The 17,052-nt window shown below is 43.7% G+C and overlaps 1 long non-coding RNA gene across 1 annotated transcript; it reads right to left on the reverse strand.

Moving 5' to 3' along the window:
• Positions 1-15,102: 15,102 nt before the first annotated feature.
• LOC306921127 lies at positions 15,103-15,907 on the reverse strand. The gene is made up of 3 exons (XR_013789744.1): positions 15,856-15,907; positions 15,493-15,769; positions 15,103-15,279 (listed from the first exon to the last, which is right to left on the reverse strand). It is a non-coding gene; the product is annotated as an uncharacterized lncRNA (long non-coding RNA).
• Between the last annotated feature and the right edge of the window lie 1,145 nt (positions 15,908-17,052).

Consider the following 17,052-nt stretch of genomic DNA (forward strand, 5'->3'; position numbering starts at 1 on the left):
GGCTGTTCCTTCTGCATGTATGTGCCAGACAGACTGTCCATGTGGGACGTCCACATGTCTATTTGCCATTGCCCTCCTGTAACCAGGGTGCTGTCAGTGAGGGTCTGCCGTAGGTTACAGGTGTAACTATGGTTATATGTCCACCTGGTATGTTAGGCTATGGCAAAAGGACTGCCCTCTTGGCTGTGCCTTCTGCATGTATGTGCCAGACAGACTGTCCATGTGGGACGTCCACATGTCTATTTGCCATTGCCCTCCTGTAACCAGGGTGCTGTCAGTGAGGGTCTGCCGTAGGTTACAGGTGTAACTATGGTTATATGTCCACCTGGTATGTTAGGCTATGGCAAAAGGACTGCCCTCTTGGGTGTGCCTTCTGCATGTATGTGCCAGACAGACTGTCCATGTTGGAGGTCCACATGTCTATTTGCCATTGCCCTCCTGTAACCAGGGTACTGTCAGTGAGGGTCTGCCGTAGGTTACAGGTGTAACTATGGTTATATGTCCACCTGGTATGTTAGGCTATGGCAAAAGGACTGCTCTCTTGGCTGTGCCTTCTGCATGTATGTGCCAGACAGACTGTCCATGTGGGACGTCCACATGTCTATTTGCCATTGCCCTCCTGTAACCAGGGTACTTTCAGTGAGGGTCTGCCGTAGGTTACAGGTGTAACTATGGTTATATGTCCACCTGTCCACATTGCTTCAATGTCCTTTTGCAATGTTACATAATGTCCACTAGCCATTGATGTGGTTTATGCTAATTAGGGGGTGTGGTTCATGCTAATCAAGGGGTGTGGCTTACACTAATTAAGGGGTGTGTCTAATATGTTTTAGGGTGTGTGGTTTATGCTAATTTGGGGGCGTACCTTACACAAAATAGGGGGTGTGTCCTCAGTTGATTTGGGGGTGTGGTTCATGCTAATTAGGGTGTGTTGTGTTTAGGTTACATATGTAACCATGGTTCTGTCAGTGAGGGTCTGCCGTAGGTTACAGGTGTAACTATGGTTATATGTCCACCTGGTATGTTAGGCTATGGCAAAAGGACTGCCCTCTTGGCTGTTCCTTCTGCATGTATGTGCCAGACAGACTGTCCATGTGGGACGTCCACATGTCTATTTGCCATTGCCCTCCTGTAACCAGGGTGCTGTCAGTGAGGGTCTGCCGTAGGTTACAGGTGTAACTATGGTTATATGTCCACCTGGTATGTTAGGCTATGGCAAAAGGACTGCCCTCTTGGCTGTGCCTTCTGCATGTATGTGCCAGACAGACTGTCTATGTGGGACGTCCACATGTCTATTTGCCATTGCCCTCCTGTAACCAGGGTGCTGTCAGTGAGGGTCTGCCGTAGGTTACAGGTGTAACTATGGTTATATGTCCACCTGGTATGTTAGGCTATGGCAAAAGGACTGCCCTCTTGGCTGTGCCTTCTGCATGTATGTGCCAGACAGACTGTCAATGTGGGACGTCCACATGTCTATTTGCCATTGCCCTCCTGTAACCAGGGTGCTGTCAGTGAGGGTCTGCCGTAGGTTACAGGTGTAACTATGGTTATATGTCCACCTGGTATGTTAGGCTATGGCAAAAGGACTGCCCTCTTGGGTGTGCCTTCTGCATGTATGTGCCAGACAGACTGTCCATGTTGGAGGTCCACATGTCTATTTGCCATTGCCCTCCTGTAACCAGGGTACTGTCAGTGAGGGTCTGCCGTAGGTTACAGGTGTAACTATGGTTATATGTCCACCTGGTATGTTAGGCTATGGCAAAAGGACTGCTCTCTTGGCTGTGCCTTCTGCATGTATGTGCCAGACAGACTGTCCATGTGGGACGTCCACATGTCTATTTGCCATTGCCCTCCTGTAACCAGGGTACTTTCAGTGAGGGTCTGCCGTAGGTTACAGGTGTAACTATGGTTATATGTCCACCTGTCCACATTGCTTCAATGTCCTTTTGCAATGTTACATAATGTCCACTAGCCATTGATGTGGTTTATGCTAATTAGGGGGTGTGGTTCATGCTAATCAAGGGGTGTGGCTTACACTAATTAAGGGGTGTGTCTAATATGTTTTAGGGTGTGTGGTTTATGCTAATTTGGGGGCGTACCTTACACAAAATAGGGGGTGTGTCCTCAGTTGATTTGGGGGTGTGGTTCATGCTAATTAGGGTGTGTTGTGTTTAGGTTACATATGTAACCATGGTTCTGTCAGTGAGGGTCTGCCGTAGGTTACAGGTGTAACTATGGTTATATGTCCACCTGGTATGTTAGGCTCTGGCAAAAGGACTGCCCTCTTGGCTGTGCCTTCTGCATGTATGTGCCAGACAGACTGTCTATGTGGGACGTCCACATGTCTATTTGCCATTGCCCTCCTGTAACCAGGGTGCTGTCAGTGAGGGTCTGCCGTAGGTTACAGGTGTAACTATGGTTATATGTCCACCTGGTATGTTAGGCTATGGCAAAAGGACTGCCCTCTTGGCTGTGCCTTCTGCATGTATGTGCCAGACAGACTGTCAATGTGGGACGTCCACATGTCTATTTGCCATTGCCCTCCTGTAACCAGGGTGCTGTCAGTGAGGGTCTGCCTTAGGTTACAGGTGTAACTATGGTTATATGTCCACCTGGTATGTTAGGCTATGGCAAAAGGACTGCCCTCTTGGGTGTGCCTTCTGCATGTATGTGCCAGACAGACTGTCCATGTTGGAGGTCCACATGTCTATTTTGCCATTGCCCTCCTGTAACCAGGGTACTGTCAGTGAGGGTCTGCCGTAGGTTACAGGTGTAACTATGGTTATATGTCCACCTGGTATGTTAGGCTATGGCAAAAGGACTGCTCTCTTGGCTGTGCCTTCTGCATGTATGTGCCAGACAGACTGTCCATGTGGGACGTCCACATGTCTATTTGCCATTGCCCTCCTGTAACCAGGGTACTTTCAGTGAGGGTCTGCCGTAGGTTACAGGTGTAACTATGGTTATATGTCCACCTGTCCACATTGCTTCAATGTCCTTTTGCAATGTTACATAATGTCCACTAGCCATTGATGTGGTTTATGCTAATTAGGGGGTGTGGTTAATGCTAATCAAGGGGTGTGGCTTACACTAATTAAGGGGTGTGTCTAATATGTTTTAGGGTGTGTGGTTTATGCTAATTTGGGGGCGTACCTTACACAAAATAGGGGGTGTGTCCTCAGTTGATTTGGGGGTGTGGTTCATGCTAATTAGGGTGTGTTGTGTTTAGGTTACATATGTAACCATGGTTCTGTCAGTGGGGAGCTTCAGTAGGTTACAGGTGTAAGCATGGATCTATGTCCACTTGGTATGGCCCCGTCTGTTTTGCCATGGCAAAATGACTGCCCTCTTGGCTGTGCCATCTGCATGTGTTTGCCAGACGGACTGTCCTTTTGGGACGTCCACGTCTACTTGGGCATTCCCAACAATGCCATGTGGACATGTAATGTGGACATGCAATATATGACCCGCTGTTGCCCCCTGGAGGGTGTGAGTTCACACTACACAGCATGCCGAGTGGACATTTGGCAAGTGCCAAGTTGACGTCCCTTTGGCAAATAATGTCCCAAAGGGACTGTCCCTTTGAGAAAGGGACAGTCCCTTTGGGACATTATTTGCCAAAGGGACGTCAACCTGGCACTTCCCAAATGCCATATGGAACTCTATGTTCAGGTGCAGCCGCTTGCACCAAAAATATGTCCCTTTCCAATCCGAAATGTCCTTTTCGCCAGAGACGAGTAAGTGCCAAAAGGACCAAGTTCCATTACCTCATCACAGTCGTCCGCGTTGTGAGCTTGTAGATTTGCTATTTTCAGCATGCAACTTTTCTTCTCCGTCTTCTCATCATCATCCTCCGATGGATCCTGGACCTGGTTCCGTTACCTCATCACAGTCGTCCGCGTCGATGGCTACTCCGGTGTACCGTTCACTTCGCCCCCATGCCTGGCTGGACAGACGGCGCGTGGAGTCGCCTTACAGCTCATCACATCGTCGCTCTGGCATGGCGTCTGATGACTATAGTTCGGGTCAATTGTACAAGGTAAGAGTGATTTTGAGGCACAAACGTAAACACGAGACTTTTTTTTGAGGGACTAGTCTTTTAGACTCTCGTAGAGAGATTCGTCAGAATCGAAATAAACCTACGAGAGTCTAAATGTTTGGGCTATATGGCAACTGTCTGACTGTCTGAATTATGTTATTCAAGCTGGTCGTGTAAAATGGTGTTATCCCAGATTTATCTAAATGTTTTTTTTTGTATTGTTTTCAGATCTCGAGGTGTGTGTGAAGCAGGCCCGTCACCACCAGATGCCGCTGTTGGCAGGGGTAGGTTTACATTTCTTCATAGCCTCTGCGACGCGTTGTGAGCTTGTAGATATGCTATTTTCAACATGCTGAAAATGGCAGATCTACAAGCTCACAACGCCTTTATTGTCTTTATTTTGATAAACATTTTTGAATAGTTCAAATAGCAAATCTACGAGCTCACAACATGTCAATGTAGATCAGTTTTTTTGTAGACTACCTTATTTCACTGACAAACTAAATGGAAACTAAATGAAAACTACGCTATGACAACTGAAACTAAGACTAAATATAATTGACAATTTCATCACAAATAAAAACTAGACTAAAATGTTAGGGAGGGACTAGTGGACAAGAGATCCAGTATAAGTCATTTTACACTTGGTTGCATGCTGAAAATAGCAAATCTACAAGCTCACAACGCGTTGTGAGCTTGTAGATTTGCTATTTGAAATTGAAATTGTCAATTATATTTAGTCTTAGTTTCAGTTGTCATAGCGTAGTTTTCATTTAGTTTCCATTTAGTTTGTCAGTGAAATAAGGTAGTCTACAAAAAAACTGATCTACATTGACATGTTGTGAGCTCGTAGATTTGCTATTTGAACTATTCAAAAATGTTTATCAAAATAATAAAGGCAAAGAAGTTTAGGGAGGAAGATAAAGATGTATTATGTCATTCAAGCTGGCCGTGCACAGATTGTTATCTAAATATATATTGTACTCTGTTTTCAGGTAACAGGGAAGCAGCTCCCGAACCACCAGCCACCCGACCATCAAAGGCAGGCAGGGGTAGGTTTTATGTATTTCTGCATACACTTACACACAAGTAAAATGCATTTATTGTATTGTAAATGTATGTGTGTTTATAGTAAGTAATTGTGTATTCCTATAACATTTCAGGTCGGGGAAGAGGAAGGGGTGCACATGGCCAGCCCACTGATCCACAGGCCGCTGTTGGCAGCACAGGCGGGACCAAAGGCAGGGGTACGTTTATTGTTTTTTGCTTATCACACTTACACACTTTGTCCATCCATCTTCAACCGCTTATCCGTAGTCGGGTTGCGGGGCAACAGCTCCACCAGAGAGCTCCAGATTTCCCTCTCCACTTTACAATGTATGTATTGGTATTGTAAATGAGCACATACTCAGACTAGCACATACCTCACCTCTAGCACACATGTTTAGAGCTCCAGATTTCCCTCTCCACTTTACAATCTATGTATTGGTATTGTAATTGAGCACATACTCATTCTAGCACATATAATAATAATAATAATAATAATATCTCAAACTTATATAGCGCTTTTCTGAGTACCCAAAGACGCTTTACATGGGGGGGGGGGGGGGGGTTTACAGAGGTAACTACAAAATAAAAACAACTTTATTAGAAAAAGGAAAAACACTAAAAGCTAAAAACATTATATGTTTATTGGTAAGTAATTCTGTATTTCTATCATTTTCAGGTCGAGGCAAAGGGAAACCAGGTCGTGTTGCTCATGTGTGGCGTCTTCTGGATGCAGGTGGTTGGCAGCCCCAATCCTTCCCCTTCACGGCAACACCAGGACTTCTGAAACAGGCAGCGGCTCTGCAGTCCAGCAAGCCATCGTATTTCCTGGAACTCTTCCTCACAGAGGAGTTGCTGCTGGTCATCATGAGGCAGACCAACCTCTATGCAGCTCGGTGCATCGCCTCTATACCACCAACGTGTTACTCCAGGCTCAACGCATGGAAGGACGTCAACATAAAAGAGGTTTCAGCTTTGCAACCATACTCCCCCCGGAACCCAAAGACTTTGGTTTCCAGGGCGCTGCCCGGCGGGTCGCGAGTCGGCATCGTTTATGGTCGGAACTACGACGGTATCTGATCGTCTTCGAACCTCCGACTTTCGTTCTTGAATAAAAGAGCTCAAATACTTTTGGTCTCTTCTTCCTGACCGGCCTCATCAGGAAACCAGAGTTGGCAGACTACTGGTCTACGGATGAAGCCCTGTGTACGCCATATTTCGCCACGGTGATGTCTCGGAACCGCTTCCAGCTGATCCTGAGATTTCTCCATTACACAGACTGTCGGGACGACCCAGATGACCGGCTCTTCAAGATCCGCCCCATCTTGGAGTACCTCATCACGAAGTGGCAGGAGATGTTCCAGCCGTCACAGGAGATCTCCATAGATGAGGGGACGTTGCTGTGGAGGGGACGTTTGGCCTTCCGGGTCTCAGTACGGCATCAAATCTTACATCATGGCGGACTCGGCCACAGGATATTGCCACAATATGCGGCCCTACTGTGGCGTGTACTCGTTCTTGGTCGATACGGTCACCTCTCTCCTTGGTGACTTGGCAGGTAAGGGCTACATCCTCTTCATGGACAACTTTTATAACAGCGTGGACTTGTGCGACCACCTCCTCCAGTTGAAGGTCCATACATGCGGAACCATTCGCAGAGGCCGAGGCCCACCCCCAGAGATCAATGATGTCACAATGGCCACCCTGAAGGAAGGTGACAGGATCGCCATGACGACAGGGAGTGTGATGGCTGTTGCATGGAGGGACTCCAAAGTAGTACGCATGGTATCGACCTACCACCAGGACACAGTGGTGAACAAGCAGAAGTGGCAGAAAGGCGGCACCCAGTACAACTTCGAGAAACGTCAGGCGGCGGAGGACTACAACCAGTACATGAACGGGGTCGACCTGTTGGACCAACACATCAACTACTACCCCTGGGCCAGGAGATCGTCCAAGTGGACCACCAAGTTCATAATCATGGCCCCAGTTCAGATAATAAAACCCACAAAATAGAACCGGGGTCCTATTCCATTATTCCTAGCTGCGGTATTCAGGCGACTAGGGCCTGCTTTGAACACTCTATTTTTTTCAAAGTAAACGCTCCGGACCCCAAGCAGGACACTCAGGTTCATAATGTACCTCTTTCAGATCTCCATGTACAACGGCTTTGTCCTCTACAGACAGCGGAATCCTGAGGGCAGCTGTAAATGCCTGAAGTCCTTCATCCACAAGGTCATCCTGTCTTGGTCCACGCCCACACGAGTCCAACGGAGAGTGCCACACACAGACCCGAGGATCAGGCTGTCAGCCAACATGGCACCCCTGCAGACAGTCCATGTCCTTGCAAAGCTTGCACCCACTGCAAAGAAGCAGCACCCAGCTAAACGATGCAGAGTGTGTAGCAAACACAACCAGGGGGGGCCACGCCGTGAGACCACGTTCCAATGTGTGGTGTGTTTCGTGCCTCTGCACCCAGGGGAATGTCACATCCGGTACCACACAGAGAAAGAGCTGGACTTTGAGTGAGAAGGGGGGAGGAGTAACCTGACTCCGCCAGATGGGGCAGCAGAGAGTACACTGGGTTCCCCCCTCCTGCTCCCATCTGGGAACTCTCAGGCAGACTTGATGCCCCTGCCTGAGAGTTCCCAGATGGGAGCAGGAGGGGGGAACCCAGTGTACTCTCTGCTGCCCCATCTGGTGGAGTCAGGTTAGGGGAGGAGGGGGGAGGGGAGTTGCACCACTCAGTTCACACAGGTGTGATTTGTTGTCTTTGAGGGAGGAGGGGGGAGGGGAGTTGCACCACTCAGTTCACACAGGTGTGATTTTTTTACGTTGCACCACTCAGTTCACACAGGTGTGATTTGTTGTCTGAGGGAGGAGGGGGGAGGGGGGATGGGAGTTGCACCACTCAGTTCACACAGGTGTGATTTTTTTGACGTTGCACCACTCAGTTCACACAGGTGTGATTTGTTGTCTTTGAGGGAGGAGGGGGGAGGGGAGTTGCACCACTCAGTTCACACAGGTGTGATTTTTTGACGTTGCACCACTCAGTTCACACAGGTGTGATTTGTTGTCTGAGGGAGGAGGGGGGAGGGGGGAGGGGAGTTGCACCACTCAGTTCACACAGGTGTGATTTTTTTGACGTTGCACCACTCAGTTCACACAGGTGTGATTTGTTGTCTTTGAGGGAGGAGGGGGGAGGGGAGTTGCACCACTCAGTTCACACAGGTGTGATTTTTTGACGTTGCACCACTCAGTTCACACAGGTGTGATTTGTTGTCTGAGGGAGGAGGGGGGAGGGGAGTTGCACCACTCAGTTCACACAGGTGTGATTTTTTTGATGTTGCACCACTCAGTTCACACAGGTGTGATTTTTTGACGTTACACCACTCAGTTCACACAGGTGTGATTTTTTGACGTTGCACCACTCAGTTCACACAGGTGTGATTTGTTGTCTTTGAGGGGGGAGGGAGGAGGGGGGAGGGGAGTTGCACCACTCAGTTCACACAGGTGTGATTTTTTGATGTTGCACCACTCAGTTCACACAGGTGTCATTTCTTTTGTCAAAAAAGCTATTTTGTTATGTTTTATTTATGTCAAAAAAGCTATTTATGTTTTATTTTGTAACAGTATCTCTCTAAGTGAAAAATAAATTCATGTTTGAGAGATTCAAAAGTGGTTGTCTCAAATTCTTTTCTCAAACCAAGGTGTATGCAACTAAGTAAAGAACTGAATATGCTTATGCTATGACACTTTTCCTTTTTCTGGGTAAAGTAGAGTCCTTGATGTTTCATTTGAGCTATTTTGTGTCTTGTTCATCATATCACATGAGTTTATATTGGACTTGAAAGAGTTCATTCACAAATACCTGGATTTCTCAAAGGGCCTTTTTGCTCAAACTATCGTGTATGCAACTGCCTAGTAAGTAAAGAACACAACATTCTAGAAACTTTTTTTTTCCCGTGTAAAGTAGAGATTTGGAGCTTCCAAATGAGCTATTGTGTGTCACTGTAGTCATATCACACAGTTTTTTATGGGACTTGACAGATTAGTGTAAATGGGGCCTTCTTTAGTCGGAGCATGGTGTTTTCAACGGCCTAAAAAATAAAGAATGCAACATGCTGGATTATTATTTCTTTTTTCTGGGTAAAGTAGAGATTTAAAGCTTTACAACGAGCTATTGTGTGTCACTGTAGTCAAATCACAGAGTGTTATATGGGGCTATAAACAGTATCAAACTAAAACGGCTTGTAACTAAAAACTACTTCAAAAATGGACCTTTTTTCGCTGAAACCAAGGTGTAATAAAATGCTTATAAGTAAACAACGGAACATGATAGAAACATAATTATTTTTTCTGTGTAAAGTAGAGACTTGCAGCTTTAAAATTAGATATTTCGTGCCATTGTGGTCATATCGCACATTTTTCTATTTTTCATTCAAAAAGTCGTCCAAAGCTGGCACAAGGCACAATATGATATTAATATGGGTGGCCATAAGAGGGTTAAGCCCATGGACTTACAGCTACCTCTGCAGTGGGCAGATGAATGCAATGGATCTCAACCGTAGCGTTGTGGCAGATGCACAGTCGCAGACGTTAATTGACAAGGTATATGTCCTCTGTATGATGGAAATGCTGTGATGGGCATTCCCTAACGATTTGTATTGTCATGTTTACATGGAATATTGCTCAGGGATTTTCTTTGTGGTAATTTAATTTTCAGGTTGAGTCGTCGACAGAGGAATCAATTAAAGACCAAGACCTCATTGACGAAATATACAATCGAGGATTTACTGGAAGTGTCTCACTTGAAAACAAGGAGTCCATTGTTCGGTAAGTTTTTCTGTTTGTATAGGAAGATATATATATACACACACACACACACACACACACACACACACACACACACACACTACAGTGTGTTTTTGTAGCTACTGTAATGTTTTCTACAGTTGCAGTTCCCTCATACTCCATGCAAGCCTGAGGTTGCAGCCTATGTTGGATGAGCTGACGGAAGGCCTGAAGCTGTATGTCCTTCTTGAAATAATCAGGAAGTACCCAGACATCTGCCGGCCCCTGTTTGTTCCTGGGGAAGACATAAAAGTAAGCTAAAAACCCTTCTCTGTTGTAGAAATGCTACCTGGCAATAACCTTTTTACCGTGCCGTTTATACAGTCGGAAAGCCTGTTTATTTCCCTTTTTTTAAGAAATGATGACTATTTGTAAAGAGTATGTATTTGTGGGATGCGCTGATGTAGTTTTGAGCTTCCTACCTCAGGTGCCCATGGTACCGGGGGGGGGAGACAAAGGGGCGGGCCTTTGTCTTCCTCTTCCTCTGCACTGTGTAATTTACATTACTTCTCTCATCATACTCTAGGTCAATGCAGAGTTTTTCATGGGATCCATTCGTCCGAAACTGAGTGAAGAAGGGACTAACAGGCATCAGGTTGAGATGAAGATGATAGACTTCCTTCAGGACTTCCTTTATGAAGCAGAAGGTATATCATTTGATTCCCAGCAAATCCTGCATTCATTGTTTAGTTTGACTGCTTGTAGTCTTAAAAAGATACCCAAGTTTCACCTGTAGTTGCAGTTTAGTCAAAATGTTTTGATGGGAATTTATTTCCAGGGTACCCTCCATTTTAATCCATTTAGACTTGAGGCAGATTCTAAATAAAAAGGCTTCTAAATCCCTTGTTTCTATGTCAGTGGTGCTCAATCATTTTCATGTCAAGGACCCCCAGAATTATCTGTATTTGGCCACAGACCCCCATCTGAAAATATGTTGTTCCAGGGACCCCTAGAAAAGATTTGAGTTAAAACATTCGCTCTGAAATGGGGATGTGCCGATGAGACATTTTGGCCGATATCTGATATAATGAATTGCTGTTATGGCCGATAACCGATGCCGATATGATCTCATTATGTATTGAAAAATTATAATTTTGTCCCACTTCTGAAAAATACATGTAACAGGGTGTCTGTACTGCAGGCTTAGGCAAGTCAGATTTAACTTTAATACCTTATATTTCATATTGTGAGCTTGTAGATCTGTTCAAGCTGTTACTTTAGGCTTGTTTATCTGTAAAGACAGACTGATTACTCAGACCGATGCATCTAAAAACGACTAGAATCAGCCGATACCGATGTGTTTGCCGATTAATCTCCCATCACTACTCTGAAAGAATATATTCAAAGTTTGTGCCACATCTTCACAATTTCAAAAAAATAGCAGATCTACAAACTAGTAGCATGGTCCTGTGCTATGAGCGTGTAGATCTGCTATTTTTCAATAGCTAAAGTATAACATAATGCTTAAAACAAGGGGTTCTCTTCCTGAATGTTAAAATCTCAACCCAGTCAGGCAGGGTGTGAGCTGTTTTGTGGCTGTTTTGTTTGTAATTCACTAAATAGTAAGCAGTAAAAAGGATATTAAACTGTCATAACACTATTTGCTCTATAGCTGAAGATCAGGGGCATGCAGATGACATGGAAGAACCAAGTCCCATCACACCTGCAAGGCTTCTTCAGTGGATCACAGGGCAAGGTCACATCCCACTACTTCCCTCAGAGAAGAAGGATTTTGGGGTAGTGATCGACTTCAACCATGACTGTGCTACAGAGTTTAAGGAGCACACTGTCTGTTTCCCAGTTGTGAGTGCCTGTGCCAGGACCATTAGGCTTCCGGTAAAACACATGAGCTCCTCGGAGCAATTCAAAGCTGTTCTAACAGAGGCTTTTTATCTAGGGCAAGTATTTAGCTCGGTCTAGCTCTGTCTAAAGAATTTCTAGAACAATATCCATCCAGTTTTAGGGTGTCGTTTTAATTTTGTTCAGACAAGTTCCACTACTTCTGTATGACATATTACAGAGATCATTTTCTTCAAGATGTCGTCTTGAACATTTGGTTAGGTATACAACCAAAGTATGACTGATATCATTTATTTAGCACTGTCTGACCTTTTTTCTTTCTATGTATCTTTCACTTAAAGGACAACTTTAGTTTTTTTCAACCAAGGTTCATGTTTTAGGTTGTTTTTAGAGAAACAAAGGTTAATTTCATTCATTTTCTTTCATTTGCTGCTTTCTTTCGTTTTAGGTATTTTAGCTCTTTTTCACAGGGGGCGGGGGCATTCAAGCATGGGGATAAATATGTATTTTGGGGTTTATTAGGACTATAGTAAATAATATTTTTTTTGTAAAAAAAATACATATTTAGCCCCATGCTCGAATGCCCCCTGAAACGAAAGAAAGCAGCAAAAGAAAAAAAAATGAACACCTTTTATTTTCTCTAACAACCTAAAACATGAACCTTGGTTGAAACAAAACTAAAGTTGTCCTTTAAGTTAACCTCAGAAGCATTTTGAGATTTTTTATTTTTCACCTGTAGCTTCACTGTCAAAGATCTTAAATGTTTTACTGTTTACATTGTTCTACTGTTCAGACTATGCAGAACTAAGAGGCAATTTACCTGTTGTCAGTTACACAATGTTGGTTCATTTTCTACAAAGAACCAACAGGCCCTTTATCAGTGGTGGAAAAAAACGAAGTACAAATACTTCGTTACTTTACTTAAGTACAAGTTTGGAGAATTTGTACTTTTATTGACTACTTTTCTTTTGCTGTATTTTTACTTTTACTTCGTTACATTTACAAGGAAAAAATCGTACTTTTAATCCGCTATATTTAAAATCTGACACCTCGTTACTCGCTACAAATTAAATAATGCGCAGTTGAGAACAGAACAACAGGGCTGCGCTCCACTCTCAGATAATAGGGGGGCGGAGTTGTGTTCTGCTGCCTGGCCTGCTTGAAGACGGCAAGACGCACACACACGTTGTCACACGCATTCAACATGGATGAACGCAGGGCTGCCAAGTCTCACGCTTTGAGAGTGAGAGTCACGCAATTTGACCTTTTACCACGCACCACGCCACACCTCTCATTTCTCACGCACGCACAATACGCACGCCGAGGGGGGCATAAAATGTGCCAAAAAAGCCAAGCCGGCTATCATAATAACAATTTTATCCGCGGCTCCGCCGCGTAATAACGCGCGCCCATGTGTGCGTCCTCACAAACGGCAAAATAGCCGATCTGCAGGAGATCATGCAGCGCTGTTATATGCAGTAGAAAGGGTAACCAGGCAGTGGACCACCAAATCGTCAGCCGGGTCCCTGACTGTGACGCATGGAAATGAGCCATGCAGAGTTTAACATCGCATCGAAATATTTTTCATGGAAGACAATATAGCCTCCACAAGTTACAACATTAAGTGAGTAAGTCACAAGTGACTATCTCTCTTCTATACTGGTGTGTGGCGTGACTGGCGTCTCTTGCGTGATATGAGGAACGGTGCCAGTAGCCTACGCACATTATAGGGTGTGTGTGTGTGTATGTGTGTGTGTGTGTGTGTGTGTGTGAAGGGGGAGGGGCCGCATCGCAACTTGTCGTTATAGTTCTGTTCAGAGAGGGGGGGGGGGGGGGGGGGGGGGGGAGAGAGAGAGAGAGAGACCACAGATGTGTGGGCATGGGGAAATTAAAAATAAGGCATTTTCCCAAATTCCAGTTTTCTGACTTTTTATTTCACAACATATTCCCCAATTTCCACTGAGATTATGGGGTGAATGAATGTGGCCAGACCCATCTTCTCTTTCTGTCATAGTGACATTGTCCTGCATCAGATCATGTCCAAATCAGGTTCTCCAATCTCCAGTAGCCTCTTCAGTTTTTTGAAGATTTTTTGAGTGGTGCAACCACTCCCTTACGGAGCTATGTGTGTGGCTGGCTGGGTCTGAGCACTATGTGTGTGGATTGCTGGCTGGCTGGGTCTGAGCACTATGTGTGTGGCTTGCTGGCTGGCTGGCTGGGTCTGAGCACTATGTGTGTGTGGATTGCTGGCTGGCTGGCTGGGTCTGAGCACTATTAGTCCATGAGCCAGACCCCCCTAATTTGCGCGTTAATTACGAAATGGGTGGGCAAATTCTTGTTTGAATTTTTGATTCACGGATTCACGGCTCGTGATTATAGTACAGCAGTGTTTCTCAAAGTGATGTCTGGAGACATCACTTTGTCCAGAGACATGTTCCATTCAAACCCAAATGCATTAAAGTTGCACATTTCATAAACAAGAATGCAGAGGTTCAACTAGCACTGGGGAACTGGGCATCGTCTGTTTTGCAACGCAACATGGAGCTCTTGTGTTAATTAATTATGCATGTTGGTCCTGTATGTTATTGATGTATGCTGTTGGGGGTTCTGTATTTTAATTATTTGTATGCCATTTCATTTTTTGGAATAAAGCCACTTTTGACAGGACAATTTTAGGACTTCATTTATTTGTATTCATTTTGAAAATAATTTTGTATTTTGTACTTTGTAATTTTTACTTTTATACTTAAGTACATTTTTACACCGGGTACTTTTTATTTTGTACTTTGTAATTTTTACTTTTATACTTAAGTACATTGTTACACCGGGTACTTTGTATTTTGTACTTTGTACTTTTACTTTGTAATTTTACTTTTATACTTAAGTACATTTTTACACCGGGTACTTTGTATTTTGTACTTTGTACTTGTACTTTGTAATTTTTACTTTTATACTTAAGTACATTTTTACACCGGGTACTTTTTGTACTTAAGTACATTTAATTTGAGGTACTTTTTTACTTTTACTTAAGTAACTTTCTTAATGGGTACTTTGTACTTTTACTTAAGTAATTGTCAAGTAGAGAATCAGTACTTCTACTTAAGTAAAATATTTTTGTACTTTTTCCACCACTGCCCTTTATCATGTGGCTGCACTGTTGTCAGTCACAACAATTAAATGTTGGTTTTACATAACTTGTTTACATTGTTCTACAAAGAACCAACAGGCACTTTACCATGTGGCTGGCTGCTGCACTGTTTTGTCAGTCACAATAAATGCAAATGTGGAATACATGTTGTAAACTTGTTTACTTGAGTTCTGGATTACATTTAAGGTACATGATTCAGTACATAGTTCAGTACAGCTAAATAAATGTCTTTGCCGAAGGACTCGGATGGTCTTGTAACATCAATAGTGGCCGTGAGGCCGGCCAAATCCTGTTCACAGAGGGGACATTCAACACGTGGAAGAATCACTCCAGAGCTGGTCACATCCATCTCCCTGGCAGTGTCGACAGCAAGAGTTGGATCCTCCATTCCCTAAATTTAAACAATCGCATTTCAAAAAGAAAGCACAGTCAGATCAACATGTAACATACTACACTGAAAGTATCTATAGTATCCGGTCCACTTTTTCTTCAATGTGTCCAAAGGAATAAGTCTCATGCAGTGTTATAAGTCTTATACACAGGCCTGTGAATACATTTAATTTTAATGGTTTGGGTTTCAACCAAAACAATGTTTTATTGGTACCTCTGCCAATTGTGGAGAATCTACTGGATTGTGGCGGAGTCCCATTGTCCACAGTTGTTGTGGAGACCTGTTGTGCTCTGTCCTCAGAGGGTGATGATCCCAACCCACCCTGAAGACATCTAGATCCTTCTGCAGACGTGGTAGAAATACATACTGGGCGCAGTACAGGTGGATGCTGTCATCAGGATCAAGCACACCTTCATCCTCAAGGCTGTGAAGAATCTCATAGTACACGTTTGTAACGCCGTTCCAAACATCTCGCCACAAACGCTCTATTCTGTAAAAATAGAGCGTTTTATACAATATCATTTTTACAAATTATGACACCGGTTGACTGAGGCAACATCTGAATATTATATATACCTTTGATTATGCACACTCTTTCCTGACATGAAACTGCCTCTGCCGCAGCCCCTGACGGTGAACATACATCCTGCTATGCCAAAATTTTCTACTCCTTGGTCAGCTCTTACTCTAAAAGAGATATCACACAAAAGATACATTAACTTTAAACACTCAACTTTAACAACTTTCCAAATACATAGTCATTAAAAGTAATAATATAATCCAAATCATGCTAATTATTTACCAGAATAGCTGGAGTGATTAAGTATTGTATACTGCGCAACATTACCTTAGACATATAGTGATTTTATAGGATTTGTTTAATTTATCAACTTACAAAAATGTTAACTCAAATGATTGACAGTTCAGCAGCAGTTTGCAGAATGGCTACATTTCACATGAAAGCACAACTCAATACAAAGACTGTTACTGTGGACAACGCACTGAAAGCATTACACTTGTTTACAACAGGGTCCACCTTTTTCAATTCGTCAGAACATTAGAGACAACTTATTTAAAAAAATAAGAAATCATTACCAAGGAGGTAAAAAGGGAAAAGAAACACAGTAAGGGGGTGGCTGGGGATTCATATTTTAAGGGGGGCAGTTTTGAATTGCAGCAGTCTGTAGGTGCCCTTTCAGAGCGGTTTTGAAGGAGTCAAGGGATTTGCATGTCTGAATGGCTGTTGGTAGGGCATTCCACATTTTAGTGGCATAGGAGCGAAATTAATTTAGTCCCTTGTTTGTGCTGAATCTGGGTTGAACATGGTTTGTTGAACTCCCTCTGGTGTTGTGGGTGTGAACTTTGTTGACAATTGAGCAATGCCATGGTGGGCCACACATTGGTTTGGATTACCTTAATGGAAAGCCATACTTTTGCACTGCCTCCAAGAAGAAATCAAGTGCAGTGGATGCTTTATTGTTGGCTGCTGCACCCAGGTACATGATCTAGAGCAGACGATATCATAATTCAGTGGAAAGCAATAAAAGCATTTTAAGACCTGTGAATCTAGTCAATCCATGCTTTTATGCACCAGTCATTATTGTGGTATAACATGCATACAGAGAACAGTATACAGGTATAGTAGCCTATAGGATCATTCCTTTTAGAATGTCCTACCCATAGCAAGTTTAGCAGTAGACCTATAATTTTCAACTGTCATCTCAATTAATGTATGATTAATGATAATTAAATAAATTACCATTCGTGAGAAGC

The sequence above is a fragment of the Electrona antarctica genome, assembly GCF_951216825.1.
Source record: "Electrona antarctica genome assembly, chromosome: 4".
In the NCBI taxonomy this organism is placed as follows: Eukaryota; Metazoa; Chordata; class Actinopteri; order Myctophiformes; family Myctophidae; genus Electrona; species Electrona antarctica.